This window comes from Cynoglossus semilaevis, chromosome 19 (genome assembly GCF_000523025.1).
Source record: "Cynoglossus semilaevis isolate Cse_v1.0 chromosome 19, Cse_v1.0, whole genome shotgun sequence".
NCBI classification, from domain to species: domain Eukaryota; kingdom Metazoa; phylum Chordata; class Actinopteri; order Pleuronectiformes; family Cynoglossidae; genus Cynoglossus; species Cynoglossus semilaevis.
Window position 1 is genome coordinate 2,827,881 of NC_024325.1, and position 12,183 is coordinate 2,840,063.

At 40.1% G+C, this 12,183-nt stretch overlaps 1 protein-coding gene across 3 annotated transcripts in view; it reads right to left on the bottom strand.

Annotated features, from left to right (window-relative positions):
• Window positions 1-12,183, bottom strand: part of fstl4 (follistatin-like 4) — a 157,418-nt gene that overhangs the window by 34,044 nt on the left and 111,191 nt on the right. The window lies entirely within an intron of this gene.

Below are 12,183 nucleotides of genomic sequence, written 5' to 3' on the forward strand. Positions count from 1 at the left end.
GGCTATTTCTGCCTGTCTTTGTCCTTGGCAGAGCCAAGTGTCACTTTTTTTTTATTTTTTACTATGGTTCATTATTCCTCCCCATGTCTTTTGTTGTTAAACTTAGATTTCCCTCCTGCCTAGCTGAGCATCAACATGCTAGAAAAGGGATTCCCAAAAATACTGCTGTTATAAATGCAGAAAACCCCAAAACTAAAATCTATATATTTTTACTGCATTTTAATGCATTTTATTACAATAATTGCAATGGGAATAATTGACTGTTTTTATTTTTCAAATAAAAACAGGTCTGACACACATTCATCTACCTGCTGTTGTCTGTACTGTTTCAGCAAAACACATCAATTTCTTTTCTCATAATCACTAATATTGATTCATTTCAACTAATCCAGATTAATCAACAGCTGCCGTGTGATTAATCCATTTTTTTTATTTAAATGAATAGTTTGAAAGCAGTAAGTTCACCTCTGAAGTGTCCTTTAAACCAGCAGCAGGAGTTTGTCACAATTCCAATTCTGTTCAGCATTAAGAATAATGAGAAAAATGCTGTCGTTTCTCTCTTTATGAGACAGAGTTCATTTAGAGCTGGTATACAACTTATCATAAAACAAATTAAGAGGCACGATTTTACCCTAAGTGGCTGATTATTTGTCAAAACTGTTTACTGTTTGTAAGAAAAAATGACCTCTGCCTTCTCCGAGAACGGGAACAGACGCTGACAGTTAAATTACAGACGTGTCTTCTTAGGAAGGATTTATAAAAAAATAAATAAAAAAAAAGCCAGCAAAATGTAGAATACATTTATGGCACTCTAATAAGATATTTGTCCATTTTTTCTGACTGGTGTGGGAGCCACTTGTTGAGGTTAATGCTTTCCCAAAAAAATATAAGAAAGCCAAAAATAACCCTGCTGCTGTCTGCGATATCTATTACCCATGAAATACACAGCAGCCCTCCTGGAAGTGTATACTTAACGGGCAATTTAAAGGCGGCAATTCTCTCTCGACATTATTTAATGACCAACAAAGTCCATTTCCGAGGTGGGTGTTACTGCCAAGCACCTGGGCACATTGCAAAGCGACAGCGGCTCCTCAGCGGACAAGGCCCGATAATGAACCGACAGTCGGTTTGGCGGTGACATGGCTGAGCTCCTGTCACTGTTTCATTCAGGACTTAATGGCTGTTTTAATGTCAGGAAAATTTACAGTCAGGTCTGTTACCAGTTAATGCTCCCTGTGAGGGGACGACCTCCAAACTCCACAGGCACTTCACTGTGACTGTATTTGGTTTGCTGTTTAACTATCACGACTGTAACGGGCCACACTGGGCGCCTTGAGAAGGATGACATGTTATGGCAGGGTTGTCAAACTCAAACTCGTCTTCACCGGGGGGGAGGGAACGGGGGGCACATCAGCAAGTCCCCCATGAAGGGGCCGGTTGTAAATGGAAGTAAGTGTAGATGTAACTCCTCCATAACGTAAATGTTTCTGCAACTTATTATTATTTATTAAAATTACAAATATTATTCATTGCTATATAATAATACAAAAAACTTTTAATTTATCAGGTGCTTCTTAAGCACCTGTGGACCACACGCTGCTTTAATAAGTGCTTCTTAAGCACCTGTGGACCACACAAAATGACTTGGCGGGCTGCATTTGGCCCCCGGGCCTTCAGTTTGACACGTGTATTATGGTGTTATATTGGACAATAAAACTGTTATAATATGAATGTAATGGCACGCTTTCTCAAAAAAGAAAGAAAAGATAAAACTTGTGATGTGGTGTCGCACAAACACTTCACTCACACATATTTATGCCGCCAATTTAGATTTTTATTCTATTTATACCTGCTGTTTTGCACAATCGGAGCTCGTTGCGTCTCCTATTTCACTGTCAGTGTCGGTTGTCAATGATTCTTTATTGTCGTAGTTGTTGAAGACTAAATGTGTTTGCTTGTTACAAGAGACAGGGCTGGACTGCAGGCAGGCTAGTTGAGCACAACTATAGAGCCAACTTTAAAAGTGTGGACTGGGGTTGGCTTTGTCCTGATGAATGAATGCATGCACTACTGGAAAAGAAGGGAGCACAGACTCCAAAGTAAGCCTCCTTGTCAGCTGTACCTTCACATTTATGCAGGTTCTCAATGATGTGGTTACTGAAGCATCCTTATGTGAGTCTTTCAATCCATCAGCTACAGTGAACACACTGACGAAAACAACTTGACACTTGGCAAAAACAACATCTTTGGTGGATCTTCCCGTTACACCCAGATTAGCTGATGTCGCTACCTGTTATAAATGAACCAGGTTCCTCTTCAGTATATCATCAATGACAATTTTGAACGTAAGTAATTAGGTACTTACACATAAGCATTAGTATAGCTAATATAACTAGATATATGCATCAGTTTGTAATTGACGCTACATTTAACAAGTAGATTGGTACATTAGGAAATAATAAAAAAAACCAAAAAATTTTTTTGTTTTATAGCAAACCTGCCACTAGAAGGATCAAGGTTCGATACAACCTAATCCCACATCCCTGGTTCCGATTGTGGTAAGAAGGGCAGCCGGTGTAAAATCTCTGCCTAATCCCTGTGCCAACAACTCTGACAAGCTGAAAAGTGAGCCAAAAAAAGTCTCACAGATCCGGAGAGCCCTAACAGAAACAAGCTGACAGTCTAGCCCTAATCTCCTCCACTTCCATTCAACCAGATGAGACCCAATTCATTAAACTGATGCTCTCAACCAATAGAAGCATCTGTTTTATGACAATGGAATCCATCACCCTTACACCAGAAGAAGCTAAACCTACTGGGGATGGAAAACTGCCAAGGCACTCACTTACAGGGTCAAAGAAGCGGTCTCAATTATTTGCAATAACCTTTAACCTTAAGAAGGAGGAGAGCCATGGATGCAAGCGATCTACAGAACATTCTGGAGCACAGGAGTCACGGCCTGACCTGACACAGAGCTGTGGATTTGTGGCGAAAGAAAGCACGGGGATATTCTGACAGCTATTTTTGTGCAACGCGATGTAAAATTCTGCAAATTTTTTTTTCCCAGAATCTATATGCGTTATCTGAGGCAAAACGATCCATTTTCTATATGCGTTATCTGAGGCAAAACGAGAAGTGTGGTAGAAAACGAACCTAAATATATGGACAATGTTATCAATCAAGACACTGAAATAAACACAGATTTTAGAAGTGTTTTTTTTCTACCGCTAAATACTTTTAGATGGTAGTTTTTAATTTTGCACCTGTAAAAAGTCACTTTATTTCCCCCTAAAAATCCAGTTCGAATCAGTTTACCAAGATAAAGTATGGTTTTTTTTCCTCCTCTGGTTGAAATCTGGGCTTATTAATTAGCAGGAAAGTGAACTAAACAGCCATTGTAACATGGCACCATTATAACCGCTAACGGGGGCGTTAAGCCGCCTCTGATGAGTTGCTGAAGTTGATTAATTGCCCCATTTTTCCCCTCTGGAGAACTCGTGTGTTTTGTGCGCGTGTATGTGTGAGACAGGGAGAGTGAGAGTCTGCGCCGGCCAATAAATTATGGGTAAATAAAGTTTGTCTTCACCATGTGTACGTGGCACAAGTGAAATATTATGGCTCCTGGAGTAACACGGGGCGAGGTATTAGCAAATATTAATTTTTGTTTCGGGCTAAGTCTTGGCCTGTTTGCTGGTAAATATGTGGACACCTCAGAGACTGGAGGGGAACACAGTTTACTCAAAGCGTGGAGGCCAACTGCACCTCAAGTAACAAATGACCCGAGTGTTTGCAGAAGATAAAATCCAAGTATTTGTTACACACAAACTCTTGCACAAAAAAAAGCAGGTGTATTTAAACGAAGACCATTTCATTTCCATCGTTTTTTTTTTTACAATTTCCTAAATAAACTGAAGTCCCAAAAACTGTTGTATTTATGTATTTATTCATTTGTTTCGATTTCAGCTCAATATTTGTTTGTTTTGAGTTGAACACTTGTAAAAAGCATTTAATATTTGTTGTGCGTTTTGAGTTGAACACTTGTAAAAAGCAATTACGTAAAAAATGATTTGACACTGGCTATTTCTAACTAGCTCTTGTTCAGTCTCTCTAAGCTGTAAAGCTGCTTTCATGAAATCTTACGAGCTGTCTTTGCGCTAACATGTTGCATTCGTCACAATTAGCATTACGGTAGACTTTGTGTCCTGTCAGTCCAAAGTGAGCGCTGTGAGCACATCTTTTTTAGCATAGTCTTTAACTTTCATATCACAGCCTGCCTCTGTAGGAAACACCGTCTCCAGAGCTTCCTTAACTACAGCCGTCATCACTTTTTCCTCTTCTATCCTATAACGTGCTGATGAGCTCGACTTTAAAAGACTATAACTAAATATTTAAAAATATGCACTATATATATTATATATATTTTTTCATTCATATATTTACACTTCTGTCTTGCACCCAAATTTGCTTGTGACGTCACAGGTAGGTATGACAACATTACTGATATTGAACTTTTTACCAGGTTTAACCTGATTAGAAAACCAGGTTTATATAGTAGTTGCACTAATAATGTAAAGAAAATTAGTAAGATTTGACCTTTGACCAGCTAATTACAGGGCTATCAGAAGACAAGCCTGGACTGTTGCACTAGCACAAGCATGGCCAACCTGTGGCTCGGGGGCCACATGCGGCTCTTTACGTTCATGTCAAATTTCTATGTTTGTGTTTTTTTTACGCTACGTGAATCTCATGCCGATGGACGTTGACGCAAATTACTTAGGAAAAATACAAGATATTTAAAGGGACAGTTCATGTGTGCCCATGTAGGTCATGTGGCTCTGCAGTAACACAGTAAAAATTGCGGCTCCTAGCCTCTGCCTGGTGGGCCACCCCTGCACTAGAAGATCATTTGTGCCAACTTTAGGCTCCTGTTCACCAAACTACTACAGTAGTACTGCCGTACTACACCTGCTTCCCTATTGTCACCTCTCCCTCTCAGAGTCTTCCGCATGTAAAACTTTTCGAATATTTCAGCCTTGTGAGGCTGTTAAAGTCACACTTTCAAGGTTCGATGAACAAAGCCCACTTGCTTTGGCTTTAAAGCCGCTCACTAACATTGAGTGGGAGCGCTCTTAATGGAGTGGGAGTTTCCCTTCTCAATATATAGTAAGCGGGGTCTGACTTGGGTTCATTGAATATTTTTTAAAATTCTATTCACACTTTATTTAAGTTTGCCCTTGAGTTTTTAAATGTCAAAGTCCAATGAAATTAGAAGTTCTTCTTCAATTAAATTACAGATGATTCAAATCAGGATAAATAGGGGGATGTGACATCGGATCTTTCATGTAAATCCTGCTGTTCCGTGTTAAACGTTAGAGAAGGGCTAATCATTAAAACTTAAAAAAATACTTCAACTTAATTTTAAATACTACAATAAATATGGCTTGTAAATTGCATAGCTTTACATCTGAATTACTGGAGTTCTCCAGACCCTGTTTTCCAGGACAAAGTATCAGTGTTGTTTGAACGATGCATTTCATTAAATGAAAACATTCATCACTGCGTTTTTAATGACATACAACAGAAATGTCTCTAATCTTTCCTCATTTCCTCTCTCTTCTCCTACAGACGCCTGTGAACGCGTTTCCTCTCCTGCCCCGATTACCTTCACATTATTGCAGTTGTATCCTAAAGTGCTCTTTGACTTGAGAGACTTTCTCTCGCTGCTTGTTTTGTGTTAGGTTCAGTCATTAGATCAACCTCTACTTCTGTAATTACTTGCGTTACCAGGCAGCATTCCAGGGTTAAAGAATCTCCTTGTTCCAGACTGCTTGTACTTTGTAGCCCTCACTGTGATCAAAGCATGTTTTTTTTCTTCTTTTTTTCTTTTGCTTGGAGGAACAAACAATAAAACGGTCCCTAAGGTGTTTGTTTGGGTTTTGGCTGTGTGTGAGCTAAATTAAAAATAGGATACTCCACAAACCCAAACACTTCCACAACTATTGTCTCCTTACCGTGTTCCATTTATCATGTGAGCGTGTGTTTTGTTTGTGGAGCTCAGCCCGTAGAGGTCACCAGCGGTTACAGTAAGTTTCAGTGGACAAATGAACCCTTTATTACTGCATTACTGTATTTACTCAGCCATCTGGCCCAACGTGCTGATGATTTAAAACCGAGCAAATGTTTACCCCGAAAAGACAATGCTCCCTCTCTGTGCTGGGAGATTTTCTTTGTTAATTCTTGAAACACAGCACGGCCCCAGAGCTGAGGTGATCCAGCCGCACCGCTGAATACAGTCAGAATCGTTGCTCTTCCTGCTCGTTCACTGTTTATCTCCTTTGTTCTGAGAGAACACTTTCAAAGCTGTTGAAGGTGAAAGCTAGAGGGGATTTCGTGGAGAAGATCAGAGGAGAAAAATTAGGAAGAGTATCACTCTCACGGAAGCCCGCGCCAGCGCTGCGGCAAAAAACACACAACCGTACGGAGACACACACTTGTTTGAAACAACAGGGTTTCAAGGGTGTTAAAACAGGACCAAGCGAGGCAGAAAGGAGAGATCGTTCCAGCTAAGAAGAGAGCAAATCAATGGCAGCATGATAATGAATTATTTCCCGTCAGAGAGGGAGTTAGAGAGGGGAGATAAAAGCAGACCACATGCTGTGCCGCTAACAGCCTGAAGGTAGCTGTGTGTGAATTATGGCATGCTAGAACACACTCGCTGCCCTTGGGATCCATCGTTGCAAAGGAAAGTGAAATTTTAAAATAGGCATCAACTGCAAATGTGGGCGGAGAGGCAAAGCGTTTTAAAGGGTAGCCGTAAAGAGCGGCCGAGTTTTGATTAGTCATGACTTTACATCTGTATTGTTATCTACAGCGGTAAAAGGAAATTCAAATGAAGATTGACAGATACAATAAAGCAATTAGCGAAAGGTAGCATTGCAGGCGCTGTTAAATGTGGATATTAATAAAAAAACACTGCCATATTCAGTGTTTCAGGATTAATTTACAGGTGTGTATCAGGTTCGCACGAGCATTTTCAATTTTAAATGTTGATTCATCTGTTGGCAACAGCGTCATAGCAAACATTGAGGGTGCCTTTTTCATCAATTGAATTGGCTAATAATTTGATCATTAGCTCACAGGCTAATGGTATTTCCACGTGCATGTACCAGTTTGTGCACGTAAAATTGGAGCGTTGGCGTAATTTGGTACCCAACTCGCACAAGTGCAAGTAGCTTTTTCTACTGGTACGACTGGTAGAATTATCCAATAAAGTAAATATTTAAAATATATATAAATAAAATTAGAAAAAAATAGTTTCTAGTGTGTTATCTTTAAAATAATTGGGGGAAAAGGAATCCCCAATAATTTGCTGATGATCATGTGACACAAATCATGTGTTTAGTGTCACCAAAGGTGACACTAAATCCTAAAAGAACTGAAGTTAGTTTGGATTGTTGACGACTTTTAATACTTTTGGTACACACCCAGCGTCCTCGCAACGAGTATGAGGAGAGGTTAGCACTAGCCGTGCAGTACAGGAGCACACACACAAGGCACATTATCAGCCATGGAGTCACCTAGACCCAAAGGACAACACGAGTATTATCAGCCATGGAGTAACCTAGACCCAAAGGACAACACGAGTTAAATGAATACTATTAAAACTCTGATGACTCTTCAGTAGAAATTTGTTTTTTTTCTAGGTTGTGGTATATGTCCGGGCTCGTTACGATCTAATTCCAAAAAAGGTTTATTGTATGTCACATCTAGGAATGAAATTTTAATCACTGCTCACATCAGGTATAAAAGGTGGGGACTGAACACCAAAAACGAAAAAATGTCTCATGCTCTCTATATGTAATTCCATATTGACAAGTACTCGTCTTGTGATATGTTTGTACAGAGAGGAAGTAGAGGAGGTACTTCTGCGTGTTTTATCAGTGCACCTCCTTCTGTTGTTTGCTCACGTTGAAATGACTGTGTCCCCTCTTCACTATCTATGTGTACCATACCTTTAATCTCCTCTCTCCTCTTCTCTACTCCTGTCTCCTCTTTCATCCTCTTCACTCACCCTGTGCTCTCCCTCAACATCTGTCCGTCTTCTCAATCCCCCTCCAATATCTCCTCTTTCCCCTTTCCTCTCTCCTCCTGAATTAGTTGCATCAACAACAGTCCACGTTGCACTAAATAAATGATTCAGAGATGAAACAGTCGCAGTCCCAGTTGCCATGGAGACGCTACTGGGCACATCTAACTATTGTATGCAGAGCAGATTTACTGGGTGACCACCGGCCACAAGTTGCTTCGCCAGTGTGTGTGCAAATGTAGGCGAAAAAAAGATGCTTCTGTGCACAGAAAGGAGTGCCAGTGTGCGAGGTAATTATGCAGAGTCAAATTATAATTGGCTGCTGCCCACATTGCTTTTCCGTGCAAATGAAATCTCTGAAGAAGTGAATAAAACAAACGCGATCATCCTCTCTTCTTCATTGCCAACATCCACCATTTGCCCGAAACGTTCACTATCTTTGCCTGGCACATCTCAACCTCTCACCTCTCTATCTTTATCTCCAAACTGCCACACCTGAACCACCTTCACCTCTGATCTGCTTAAATCTAATCCTCTCCTTCCTCGTCAAACAGCCACAGTGTCTAAACCATACATCATAGCAGGTCTCACTACCGTCTTATAAAATGTTTTCTTAAATGTTGATGCTATTTTCCTCCCACTATCCACCCCTGACATTTCAATTTTACCCTGCCCACACCCTACACCCACCTCATCTCACTCTCATTTACACACAAATATTCCACCTTGCTCCTGCTGACCTTATTTTTCTTTGCCCTTTTGGGACAGCACACCTATCTGCCGTCTCTGGTCCTGCGGGATCCTCACATACTTTTCTGCCACTCCTGACTGTCTCATACAGATATGATTTCTCTACACTCACAAAGACACAGTACACACATTACATCATCAGTCCTTTCCCTGGGCATAAACACCCATATACACAAACACATGTATTTAGAACTATAAGTACACACAGAATACCTAATTAATTTAAGTCTAATTGGTTGTAGATATCGTATAACAAACGGCTCTCTCAGTGGATACACTGTTAGTAGAAACTAATAGCCTGTCCCTTTTAGGCTAAGACGAAGTTAAGTGTAGATTGCGATACATAAATATGATATATTCATCGTAGAAACTAATAGCCTGTCCCTTTTTAGGCTAAGAAGTGTAGGTTGCGATACATAAATATGATATATTCATTAAGATACTGCAAAACGGATGAAATTAAAAATGCAAAGTTCTGTGGAGATTTGTGTGAGTGCGAGAGAGAGAGAGAGAGAGAGAGTGTGTCTAGGGGTCCTGCCTCCGGTTTAAAGCCACTTCATGTTTTCCGATTATCTGCAGGTCTATCCCACTTTGCTTTAGGTGAAAAACAGACGTCCCTCGTTCAATGCGATTTCTGATCTCAGCAAGATTATTTGCGCAGATTACAGACAAACACGGCTAACACGAAAGATCAGAGGCCGAGCGGTGTTGCCGGGCAGCAGCACCGAGATTTTATCGGCATGTTAAAGAGACGGTGTCAGGGCTTCTTTGGAGCTTCAAAGAAAGCAAAGCATGAACCAAAGAGAGCGGGATTTTTTCTCATTTAAAAAAAAGAATTTGGTTTAATTTTCTTATTCCTCACTCAACATATTTTGACAACTACCATATTATTTTTCCTACTGTAAAGTGAGGTAAAAATAGCTAATAATGACAATGTATCAAATAAGGCCTGATGTGATTTTTTTTTTCTGTTCTGCTTTGGCTGGTGTGCAGTGCTACATATTCACTGTAGTGGCGGTGTTGAACAATAGACACTGTACAAATGCCTGATTTGTGAATAAGAGAAAAGCTCTCTGTGAAAAAAAACAAAACAACAAAAGACATTTATAAAGGTAAGCCATCACACACTGTAGAAAGCATGTGCAATCCCTGTATCACCTGAGGGCAGCTTTGTATATTACACGTGTATCCACAAAGGAGCTCTGACCTCCTGCGACGGCATATATTACATCTGCAGGCTACTGATATCCCACAGCACGTCTGCTCACCTATCAGCCGCAGCACGAGTGAAACTGATGGATAAATGGGAATCAGTGCGGTTTAACTGCGTCGCTGCCACACGTGAGGCAAACTCCAATTGTGTGAAAGCGTGTTGGGGAAAAACAGTGGTTAATATGTACAAGACGACCACCGAACACCAGCAACAACATTATTATGAGCTATCAGCGGGAAGACATTATTTCTCCATATGCGCAATGTGTATGTTTAAGGTGTTTCTGCCCTCCCCCTGCTGTTCATCCAGCCTCTGCTGTTCAGGCTCGTCTTTTTCTGTCACGTGTCGGATGGAATAATGGGAAACTTCTAATGACAAAAGTGTTCCAGGGCCGTACTTCAAACTATTTTATTTGTGAGTGCAGACGAATAACATGGAGGTTAAAGTAATGATTTCTGTTAATTTGGAAATATATATACATATTTATATATATAATATATGTTTATATTTTATATATAAATATATATTTTTATTTTTTAGGTATATTTTAAACAATTTAATGCAGAATGTAAATTATTTATAATAATAATCTTTTTTATTTAATGCTACTTGGGAATTTCTTGACAGTGATCTGCTGATCTCAAGTATATGGTTCCTTTGCTTCCAAGCGAGGCGTGCTAACCTCTAAGCTACGGAACCACTTTAGTAATCACTGTAATCACAAGTCACTGTCCTTAAGCCGTGATCATTCCTTATTGTGACGTTGCATAACTGTCCATCACTCTGTCAACAATCTATTAACTTTTCAATCATTGTGTTTGACAAAGACTTCTGAGGAAAATGCTGAGTATTGCCAACAACGTACCAAAATGAAACCGACTTCAGCGGTGATGAACTCTTGTTGTTAAACTTACAAACTATAATGACCTCAGATGTTTTTTTATTCATACACCGAGTGCATCCCAATGGGTGTAGTAACAGCAGAAAACTATTACTGTGTCTGCCGTGATTCTGAGGCAATAACCAGGCAGCAGAAAATCTTCCACGGATATCGTAATTTGTTGAAATTCTTGTTCGCATGTACTGCTACAGTAGAAGAAATAGAAAAAAAAAGAATGTAGCTAATGAAAGAAACTTAAATGTTACCCAAATAAATAACCTTAATGAATAGCTGTTCAACTGAGGGAAAAATAAATCAGACCTGAAAACACTTTATTACCTTAATATTTTGTAATCACAACAATAAGTGAATGCTCAGCGGGGCAGGGAGGGTTGTTTTCCCTCTTCAAAAAGGGCACTACTGCTGTGCTGTGAGTAACAGAGTCTCCAAAAAGAAGTAAAACTTGTGTTTCAGTTGTTGGCCTCAGATCATACAACTGCCTTGACAGTAGAATATCCACCAGGGCAAAATACCAAAATATCTAGTTTCCACCCCGCTAAACACACCTGTGATTCCTGGCTGCTCCGCTTTCCAAACCGCTCAGGGGAGAGAGCGCTAATTGCATCCAAATCAAACACACAGAACAGAGTCTCACCTGTAGTTTTTCTCTCTCTCGCTTTCGCTTTCTCTCTCGTACGCACACAGGCAAACACACATGAATGTGCAGTCACAATTAACCACAGACAACACAGCCTTACCACCTTTACGGTCTAAAGTTAACCTTCAGTATTATCTGATGAATACTCTTGTGTTATTGGTCTCAGCCCTTTCCTTAAACTTCCTGTCACACATTAAATGCATTGACACTTGTTTCAAAAACCTGCAGGCAGGCGTTACACTGCCACACACACACACACAAGTATCAAACAATCTGTTCACTTCCCATCTGGTAATTGAAGGGAGTGGAACCCACATCGTAGCAGTATGGTTCCCCTACAACTGGTCATTAGCAGGTTGAATTAGTGGTTCTGCTTAATGGACCTGCGCCGGCTAATGTAAGAGCCTCTAAAATGGCCACCTGCCTCCTGCCAAATGGTTAATTTATCAACCTTAGCAGAGTTTTAATCATGGTTTCAGATGCCATTCTAAAACACTTCACATCAATTTGAAGCAGGGAAAAAAAGTCAGGACTGCCAGCAAACGTGGCAGCAGGGTTCTATAGAAGCCATTAGCTTATTCGTACTATTCAAACAA